Source organism: Carettochelys insculpta, chromosome 30 (assembly GCF_033958435.1).
Source record: "Carettochelys insculpta isolate YL-2023 chromosome 30, ASM3395843v1, whole genome shotgun sequence".
Lineage (NCBI taxonomy): Eukaryota > Metazoa > Chordata > Testudines > Carettochelyidae > Carettochelys > Carettochelys insculpta.
Window position 1 is genome coordinate 9,638,328 of NC_134166.1, and position 10,521 is coordinate 9,648,848.

The following is a 10,521-nucleotide window of genomic DNA, read 5'->3' on the forward strand; positions in this document are numbered from 1 at the left end:
ATTGGAAAAAAATATCTCTTCTTGATATTTTGGTTGCTGACCCCTGCTCTAGGGTAATAAATACTCAGCTCCAGCCAGCTACTATCTCATCAGCTGTACTGCAGGCTTCCAACAAACAGCTGTCTGCAACTGGCCCAGATCAGCTGCTGGATGGAGGGAGCATTTGGGGGAGCAGTAGGGGGCAGGAAGAGGCAGTTTGTGAGAGGGGAAGGAGCTGGGATGCAGGATCTTCTGGATTAAAAAATAGACATCAGCATCTGTGGATGGATGGATAGATGGACGGATAAAGGTGATGTATGGGGATAGATGGATGGATGGAAAGATGGAGGAGGTGGATGGATGGAGGGATGGATGGACAGAAGAAGTGGACAAATGGATGGATGAGGAGGAGGTGGTGGGTGGATGGACAAATGGGTGGAGTAGAGTAGGGATGATTAGATGAACAGAGGTGATGGATGAATGGACAGAAGGAGGAAGTGGGTTGCTGGAGGGATGGATGGAGGAGGTGTATGGGGATGGATGGTTGGGCAGACAAGCTGCGGAAGTGTATGGATGGGGAGACAGTCAAGGTGTATGAATGGACGGACAGACAGAGGAGGTGTGTGGAAGAAGGATGGATGGAGGAGGTGTATGGGGATATCTGGATGGGATGGGTGGACTGAGGATGTGGGTGAGGATGGATGGGCAGACAGACAAGGTGTGTGGATGGAGGAGGCGTGTGGGGATGGCTGGCTGGCTGGAAGGCTGGCGAGGGGAGCAGGTGTGGGGAGCGCCCGGCCGGTCCGTCAGTCCGGCTCGGTGGCTGTGGAACGTTCCCAGGTGCGGGACGCGGCTGTGCGGCCCCGGGCTCGGCTCTGCGCCTCGCGGCGGCAGCCTGGCGCTGCGGGGATCCGGGGCGCGGAGGGGGGGCGCGTAGCGGGCTGGGGGAGCGGAGCGTTGGCAGCCCAGCCCAGGGAGGTCCGGAGCGGTTGCCGTGGCGACGGCCGGGAAGCGGGGGTGCCTGGGAAGGGGAGGACACAGACAGACAGACAGACACACAGACACACGCACAGCGGCTCCGGCTGCCTCTGCGGCTGGATTCGCGGATCCCGGGCGCTCCCCGGCGGGCTGCGCTGCGGGCCATGGGCGGGCGGCGGGCGCCCGGCCGCGGTAAGTGATCAGCACCGCGGGGCCGGACAGCTCCGTGCGCCCCCAGCTGGGGCTGGCGTGGGGCCCGATCCCGGGCGTGGGGAGGAGGGCCCGATCCCGGGCGGGCGTGGGGGTGCGGGGGGGGAGGGGAGGCCCATCTCAGCCGGGCTTCCTCGGGCGCTGCTAGAGCTTGAACCCCCCCCCCGGCCCCCCGCCGGAGCTGCTCACACGTTGGGGGGGCGGGGCTGAGCAGACGTGGGGGAGGGGGTGTTTGCACGGGGCCCTGGAGAGGGGGGTGCGGGGGGGATCTGCAGCAGCGCAGGTGTGGGGGGCCCTCCCCGCGGTTCTCCCTGACTTCCAGCGCGCCGGGCCGGTCCGGAGCCGGTCTGTGCCGTTTACACGGGGGCGGGGCGTGAAACTCGGAGCTGGGGGGCGTTTGGCTGCCCCCCGTGCTGGCAAGTGACTGGGCGATAGAGGGTCGCCGCGCCCCCCCGCCCCCCCCCCCCAGATCTGGGCCGCTCCGATCCGGCTCCCGGGGTGTGCTGGTCGGGGGGAGGCTGAATTTACCCACCCCCGCCCGGGGGGGCGCAGGGAGAGGACCCAGGCGGGCGACAGGGCCAGGACGTGGGACTGGCAGAGCCCCTGGCAGGACCCCCGCGCCCCCCGCCCAAGGACACCGCCGGCAGACGGGCGCGGGTGCGGGGGGGCAGCCCTGCGGCAGGCCCCGCGCTGGGAGGTGGCTGGGCAGGGGCGAGGGGGTTGCTCTGGAAGCTGCCGTCCCTCAGCCTGAGCTGGGAGACCCCAGGCCAGGCGAGGGGAGGCGGAGCTGGAGTCAGGGGCTCACTCGGCCACCCGCTCCCAGGGGGTGTGTGCCTCAGTTTCCCAGCCCTGCAATGAGGGTGATGGCCGGGCCCTGCCGGGGTCGGGGGTGGTGAGGAGGCCAAATAGGTTCGAGGGTGTGAGGTGCCCACGTAGCAGGTGGCAGGTCACCTAGGCTGGGAACCTGAGGGCGAGAGGCCTTTGCTGACAGCTCCCTGGATTGCGGGGGGGTGGGCTCTGCCCCTCACTGGTCAGGGGCCAGAGGTGGGATTTGTCACTGGGGATCCCAGCCTGATGGCTCAGTGCAGAGCTCGTGGGGCCAAGCCGAGGAGGAAAGTGCCAAGGCTGCAGGTGGGTGTGGGTGGAAATGGGTGAAGCTCCCCTGGGGTGTCTTCTGGTCCAGGCATAACCTTTCTTCCAGGGTGGTCCCTCACACCCACCATTTGGAGCAGCCTGGGAGCTGCTCTAGTCTACACTGTTTGCACCCAGCTGAGATCAGCCTAAGGCAGAAGCATCCCAGTTGTGCCCCACTTCTGTTGCTATGCCAATGACAAGTGAGGGGGGAGTGGCAGAGGAGCCCCCATGGCAGCGCTACACCAGCCTGGGGCAGTCTTCTGAGCCAATGAAGATGGCTTGAGGGTGGCCAGATTTTACCAGCCCTGAGGGTATGGAACAACCAGGCCACATGGGAGGATCCAGCCCTGCATAGCTGGAATCAGAGCTCAGGATGGCAGGAGTCTTGCACAGCACAGGGAAGCGAGATCGTCTGTTATCACCCCACCAGGTAGCTATGTTGTCAGTCCCTGTTGTACCCCGATCTGTTTCTCAAACAATACAGCTCAGAGGTAGCTTTTGGGAGGTTCTAGTGTGCGGTTTTGTTCCCCAGTGCTCTTGAGCTTGTGGCTGCTCTGTGCCTCAGTTTTCCCAGCTGTGAAATGGGGATAATGGCAGTTTCTTCATAGAGCTGCAATGCCTAGTGTCCCTAACTGAGATCAGTGCTGCATTGTGCCAGGTACTGCACAGAGTGAGACCTGGTTCCTGCCCCAAGAGCTAGTAGCTGAGAGGTTACTCCTGCTGAAAGGAAGGATCCCCATTTAACAAACAGGAAACCAAGACACTGAGTGATCTTGAGACTCTTCCAAGGTCACACAAGGAGTCCACATGGGAGCTGGGAAACGGGCCCTTTATCACAGCCCTATCTTTGTTTACCTCCTGAGGAACAGCTGTAAAAAACTAAGTATTATACAGCTCGGAAAGAGGGCTGCTTCCCAAGGACTAATTAGGATCCCAGAGGATCCCGAACACACAGGATCAGGTTTTCCAAGCTCATCTCCCACAAGGAGTCCCCTGCGCCTGGCCTGCCGAGCACCTGGACGATCTCCCTCGGTGCTGGATGTCCTTCCTAACAAGTCACCAGAGTTTGAATCCCCAGCTGGCAGCTCTGCCATTTTCCTGTAATTACCCAGGAGACTTTGCTCCTTCTGAGCCTGTCTTTTATTGGGCAGGGAAAGCCCCTTAACTCCCTGAGGTCTAAGGGTGGAAATGTGCCTCTGGGCTTTGTGGGCTTTTTGCAGGCTCAGCCCTGGCAGTCAAATCTGGGCAGGGGAGGGGGCTGTCCCACTGGAGCCTGGACCCCACTGAATGATTGGGGCATGGATTTGTAGCTCAGAGGCCCCTTACTTGGTCTGATTCACCTGTCTTCTTTCTTGGTGAGATAAACTGTCTAATCCCAGGCATGCTACGAAGGACATCCACACCCTGACACCTGTCTGCTGCTCAGCCTAATTCATTGTATGAACCATTCCAGCACGTGCTTCACAGTCCTCATCTTGATTACCCCCGTCTGTCACTCTCAGCGCGTGGGCCACTACATCATCCCAGGAGGGGAGGTGGAAATAAATCACCAGAGAGCAGAGGATGTCTCGGGGGAGCCTATGACGGAATCGACAGAACGCAGGCATCCTGCCTACCAGGGCACTGATCTGGAGCAAGTGAATCTGGTGCTCTGGGTCTCCCCAGTAGAGAACCTATCCCTGCTGCTAACTGGCAGAGTGGCTCTTTTAGCTCAGATGATATGGGGCAATGAAGTGAGGCAGTTTCAGAAGTGCCCAGCGATGGCCCAGCTCTGCTCCATTAAATTAAATCTCTGCCGATTGCAGGGCAAGCAGCGCGAAGCCAGGGGAGGGTGCTTTTGGAATAGCTCTGTCCCCTCAAAGCTAGAGCTGCTGGTTCTAAGCGCCCCAAGGACATATAAAGAGGGTGGTTACTCAAGGGCTTATAATCTCAGAGGGGTAGCTGTGTTTGTCTGTAGCTTCACAAAAAAGCAAGCAGTCTGACCCCTATAGCACCTTAAAGACTAACACATTTATTTATTGGGTAATGAACGTTCATGGGTAAAACCTGAGTTCATGGGTAATCTGAAGAAGTGGGTCCTATCCACGAAAGCTCATTACCTAATAAATTAATCTGCTAGTCTTCCAAGGTGCTACACAACCGCTTGTTTTTTGCAAATGGCTTATGCTTGTCTCTGTGGCCAAACTGTCCCTTTCCCAGATGCATTGACAGCTGTCCCATCACCCTCCCTTGGGGCAGGGTCCTGTGCTGCCTTTATGTACAGTACAGAGAAGGACTTTGCTACTCTCTAGGAATGTAGTGTAAGATCTTATCATTCCTCCCATCCCTGGTTCAGATCCCACAGTAAATAAAATCACCAGCTGCGTCTCTGGCAGAGGCTGCTTCCCTGCGGCCCATCCTCGGGAAAAGACGTTTGGAGGTGAATAACGTTAATACAACACAGCAAACCTCAACCACGTGGAGGGAAAGCCCAGACCTGGAGCTAGAATCATGGGGAAGGGCGTGGGATCAGTCACCAGCACATTTCATAGGGCCAGCCTTGGTTGATTTCTTTATTTTGTGAGATTTCTGGAACCCGTGTCTTTTCCCCATGGAAACATCTGAAGATAGTGGCAGGGTACTTGTGCTCAAAAATTCATGCTCACAAGTAAAAGTGTATGTGGTTGGGAGTGTTAGTGTGTGTTCTTTTTGTGCGTGTATACATAATTGGTCTTTGTGCTATTGTTTAAGTATGTGTACACCTGAGTCACTGTGTGTTTGGTATATTTAGTGTGTGCGTTCATTTTCTGTCTCTCTTGTTATATGTGCAGGTATTTTTGTTTGTGAATGGTTTGCTCAGATGCGTGTTTTGTATGGTGTGTACAGTATGTCTGTGATTGTGTGTGTGTGTGTGAGTGAGTGAAGGTACCCACTCTAATGGTGGCAAATTCCACTGAATTTTGCACAGATTTGAATATTTTACCATGGGGAAACTGAGGCAGGGAGAGTTTGTGAGTGGCGGCCCTTGAAACCTGACTAGGGCCCTGATAAACTTGCCTAAGCCTAAGAGTCAGTGACAGTCTAAGCCAAGAGCAGGGACCAGCTCAGTGCTCTGGGTGGCTGAAGGCACTGCCAATTGGAAGACGGGCTGTGGCTGCACTCAGACGCAGGCTCTGACACTCTGGGGTGCTGACCTCAGTGGGAGTTGCCAGTGACAGCATCTCACAGAGCCAGTCCCTAAGGATCTCACGGCCCCAGGGCTTGGCAGTTTGTTTTCCTGCTCAGACTCTTCCTCTTTGCTGCTGCTGCCTCCGAATTTCAACTGGAGAAGATACCACTCAACTTTTTCCTGACAGAGGGGTCGCCGTGTTAGTCTGTACTCCTACAAAACAAAGCAGCAGTCAAGTCGCACTTTAAAGACTAACAAAATGATTCAGTGTTGAGCTTTCATGGGACTGACCCACTTCTTCAAATCAATCTCATTTCCAATACAGACTGACAATTATAAGTATAGAGGACCAAAAAAAAAATGTTGCAGTAGGACTGAAGTAGGTGGCAGAGGGATGGGGGATGTTCAGTGTCCTTTCTGAGATAATTATGAGCATCAAAGGAAGCGAAGCAGTCCTTGTAATGCGTGAGGTAATTGGTGTCTCTGCTCATACCACGAGTTAATGTGTCAAATTTGAATATGAATTCCAATTCACAAATTTCTCTCTGTAACCTGTTTTTAAATTCTCTTTGTTCTGGGACACAAATTCTCAGGTCTTTAACAGAATGGCCCACGCCATGGAAGTGTTCACTAACCAGCTTATATGATTTGAGATTCCTGATATCTGCTCTCTTTTGTTTTCCCTGACGCTTATCCTGCTTTTGAGCAGCATGGCCATGTGCTGTTTTGCAGCTTCCACAGCACTCTCCAGAGGTGGCTGCATGTCAGAGCTAGGCAAATCATTTGAGCTGATACTCTGTGTGTGGAAACCCAGGGTGGCCAACCCATGGCTCTCAAGCTGCATGGGGCTCTTAGAGCAGTGAAATGCAGCTCCTACTCAGAGCCACACACTGGGAATGCTTACCGCAGCTCTGCTCTTACACCCACCGCTTGGAGGGAGAAATGCATGGTGCCAGCATCAGCTCCAGGGAGTTGCCAGCTTTGGGTTAGTGTTGTTGGGGGGGGGGGGGGGAGATCTGGGGGTGCCTGGCTCTGAGGGAGAGGAGCACAGGGTGATATGGTGAGAGCAGGGGGCTGGGGGTGCCTGGCTCTGGGGGATGGGGAGGGCACTAAGCTACGTATTATATATTTATTTTTATCTGTCAATCCATATTATAGAGAGAGATGCATAAAAATAAATCTATAATATGTGGCTCTTTACACTCTATCCTCAGCTGTGTTGGCTTTTTGTCTCTAACTGGTTGGCCACCCATGGTGCAAACTGACTCTCTGTCTTTCTCTCCCTCCCTCTCTCTCTCTCTGAATCTGCATGTTGCAAAGTTGTGCTGGCCCTGTCAGGGCCAAAGCTGCCTTAACAATCTTACCGGGGCTATTTAAGCTGAGCCAGTAGCAGCCAGGATGGTTTTTTGCAATGGGTTTGGTGCATGCAACAATGCTGGGAAAGTTCAGTGGTAGAGGCCTCCTGAAGGAATAACCGAGGCTGATAAGGAACATGCAGGGACACAAATGCTGAGGCAGCAGCTGCTCCTGGATACTTTTGTAGCATAAAAAAGCACAAACAGGCCCATTATCTTAATATGCAAAGACAATATTTGTTTCCAAGGCCCCGGCCTAATCTTCCCCGGCCGCTCAGCTGGACTATCCTCCTTGCAAAAAGCATGGAATGCCAGTTAGGTGCTGTGTCCCAGAGCTGAGTTCACTGCTCTACAGAGAGCCCTGGGGAGCCTTTCCTGTCCCTGCAGAATGTGCAGGTATCTGGGCAGAGAAGGGACAGGTGGTCAGGATTGAGAGGCAAGAATGGAGAGCTAGAGTTTGGGATAGAGGGGCCTCCATAGAGCTGTGCAGACCGGAGGGGAAGCTCAGGGCTGGAAAAGCAGTGAGGGCATGTCAGGAGTGAGGCGCCCTGGCAGAGCTCTGTGTGTGTGGAGTGTAGGGGTAAGATCGCAGAGGGCTTTGAAATGGGTTTGAAGGGCACTGGCTGAGCTGTTGTGGGGAGCCAGAGGCTGGAATAGCAGGGGTTCAGCAAACCTGGATTCAGGAGCATCAGCCGAACAGGAGAGGGGGCAGGATTGGAGGGCCAGGGTTCTGGGTTCAGTGTTAGAGGCACCTTCAGTATTCACCTCCTCTAGCCAGTGATAAGAGTCCTTTGTTGTTGTGAGTGTATGAAGATTCCCTAGCGCCTGAGTCTGGAGGGTCTGACTGACGTTTTCTCCTTTGTCCAAGCCAGTGCCCAGTGCCCTGGAGCATGGTCCCGCTTGGACCTAGCAGTAACAGTAAGCCTCTTCCACTCCTACATTTTGGAGCATAGGCCATTGACAGCCACCTGCCAGCGTCCCTTGTCCTGCGTGATCTTTTCCAGCTCCGACCAGGAGTATCCTGTCTTTTTAGTGTCTGCCTTCAGGTATCTCCTCCCGGTGTTTCTTGGGTGCCATCTTTTACTTTTCCCTGGTGGGTTCCAGCTTAAGGTTAGCCTTGTAATGGTGGTGGCCGTTTTTCTGAGGCTACATCCAATCCATCACCGTCTTCTCTTCATTGGGAAGAAGTTGGTGAGTCATTTGCCAGAGGTCTTGGTTGTCAATAGTATATGGCCAGTGGAGTCGGAGGATTTTACGGAGGCAGATATTGATAAGTGCCTGGATTTTTTGACAGTCCTCTTTGTTGGTCTCCCAGTCTCTGCTCCATGGAGGAGGACTGATTTGTTGTTGGAGTTCAATGACCTGATCTTAGTCTGAGTTCTGATCTGCTTAGAATTCCAGATGTTTTTCACAAGAAGAAAAGCTGTTCTTGCTTTCCAGCCATATCTCGAATGCTAGATATAAGGATGCTCGGAAGGGGGAAGAGGGGCCGATGGCCCTCCAGTGAGGGATATGGGTCTGTACTTCACTGTCATTAGAAGAGACTGGGGGATGCGGCTAAATCACTGGCAGCACCAAAGACCAGGGACCTAGTGGGGTGTTCCATGGAGCTCTGGATGGGAGTGATGGAGCCAGTCCCGCAGCTCTGGTAGCTTTTGTAGCTGACACCTGGCTGCTCTTCCCCTGCAAGGGACTTGTAGATGGAACAGGTGCCCTGCCTGTGTTAAGGCCCTGCCTGAGAGTTCCTGAGCTCTGCCCCTCCGCATGGGGACACCCTGGAGCTCTGCAAGGGAGGGGAGGCCTTGCCCTGTATTGGTGACTGAACCCTGGGCAGCTTGAGAGCTGGGTTCTTGTCTGTTTTCAAAGCCCTTTGGCCTGAAAAGATGGTTGACAATGGCAAACTGCTGAGGATGGGGTGACCTCTCCAGTGTGAGGACAGGGAATAGCAAGGTCAAGTGGGACTTGACTGAAAATAGAAAGGGAATTTTTGTGGGTCCCTCCAAGCAGCTGTCTCCTTTCAGGGCAGTGAGCTGCCTCCTTGATCCACTTTGCTTTCTGTGAGGCAGCAGCTTCCATTCTCACTGCCCCTCCCAGGGAATAAAGGCTCTACTATGGCTGTTGCTGCTGCTCCTGGGGGCGATTAAGGGAACCCTCACTTAATTTTAGCTGTAGAGGCCTGGGCTCCTGGAGATGAGGGGTTGGGGTCCTAATCCTCCCTTGCACTGCTTGTTCCAGTGCAGACGGGGGGGCACTTGGCAAGGCTTGCAATGAGAAGTGGGGAAGATGGCTCCAGGTGTGACCTCTAGGTGCAGGCAAAGCTGAACTGTAGATATTAGCAGACAGGGAAGTGGGGGTGCACTTGGTCACCCCGCACCCCTCCTGAGGGGAGTCCCAGCTGTGTGTGGGTGGCCAGCATGCCAGGTAGAGATGGGTCTGGGAGGACAGATGCACATCCAGCCAATGGCCAGGGATACCCTTAGCTAGATGTTACCCTGGCTCCTGCAACTGTGCAGTCTGGTAGTGCCCCCAATTAAATTGGCTGGGTAGTCATGGAAACAGGGCTGATCCCAAGGCTGAGGTGGCCAGGCCTCCCCTCTGCAGAGAACTTATTGTCATCCCTTTCCCCCCCACCCCCGTTCTCAGCTCCTAGGGCCTGCAGGGAGCCCAGCCACACTCAGCCAGGTGAGGACAGAAAAGGGAGGGTGCCTGAGCTGTGATTTGGGGGTGGAGGTAAGCTCTGCACCTGGGTATGCAGTAGGTAGTCTGCCCTCCCCAGTGTGGTCCAAGTACTTTTTTTTTTAGACGTGCTTTATTCCTGGCTCTGCCACTGGCTTGCTCAATGACCTTGGACAAGTCACTTGACCTCCCCATGCCTCAGTTTCCCCATCTGTAAAATGAAGATAAAGATTCTGACCTAATGGGAAAAGCACTGAGTAAGAACTAGATGTTGTTATTATGCCTGTACAAACCAGATGCAAAATGTCACCAGCTCATCAGTATGCAGGGCCAGGGAGAATCAAGGCTATACTGCTTGTGGATGCTCCCATTCACTGTTTGCCATGGGCGATGCTTGGTTGCTTTTCTGCAGGTTACTCAGCCTAGGGCATCTTAGTCAGTTTCACACTTTTCTTTTTGGTCACTTTCATGTCCTGGTTCTATGGCACTAGGCCAAGGTGCTGTGATATGTCCCCCATATTTGTGTTTGTGCTGAGCTAAATGCTGAAGTTTTCATCCAGTTCCGAGACAGATTTTGTCGTGAGTATTTTTTTTAAATCCCTGTAGCTCTGTGAAGAGACTAAAACTGGATCCCAAAATCCAGCTCAAAACACATCTCCCCTTCTCTACAACAGCTACATTTTGGGCTTAATCCCTGGGGACACACCCCAAGGTAGCTTCAGTCAGTAGTTACGAGTTCTCTAATGACTGAAAGCCAGCTGTGCCTCATGGCTGCTCCATGGGCTCAGTGCAGTAAGTTTGAGGTGTTCAGCTGAGTCCCCAGAGCTCTGTGATGCAAGTTCCTGGTTGCAGTTCCTGGCCTTTGTGACTCTGTATGTGTGACTTGCGTTCGGAGGTGCATCCAGATCAGAGAAGCTGCTGTGACAAATGACCCCTCTTCTGAGCTGGGTAGGAAGCAGGTCTGCCAGGGCCCTGAAGTTGCCCTCCCCCAGCCCTAGGGAACGTCACCCTTGCCCCTCACCTGGCTGTCTCTGATCTGTG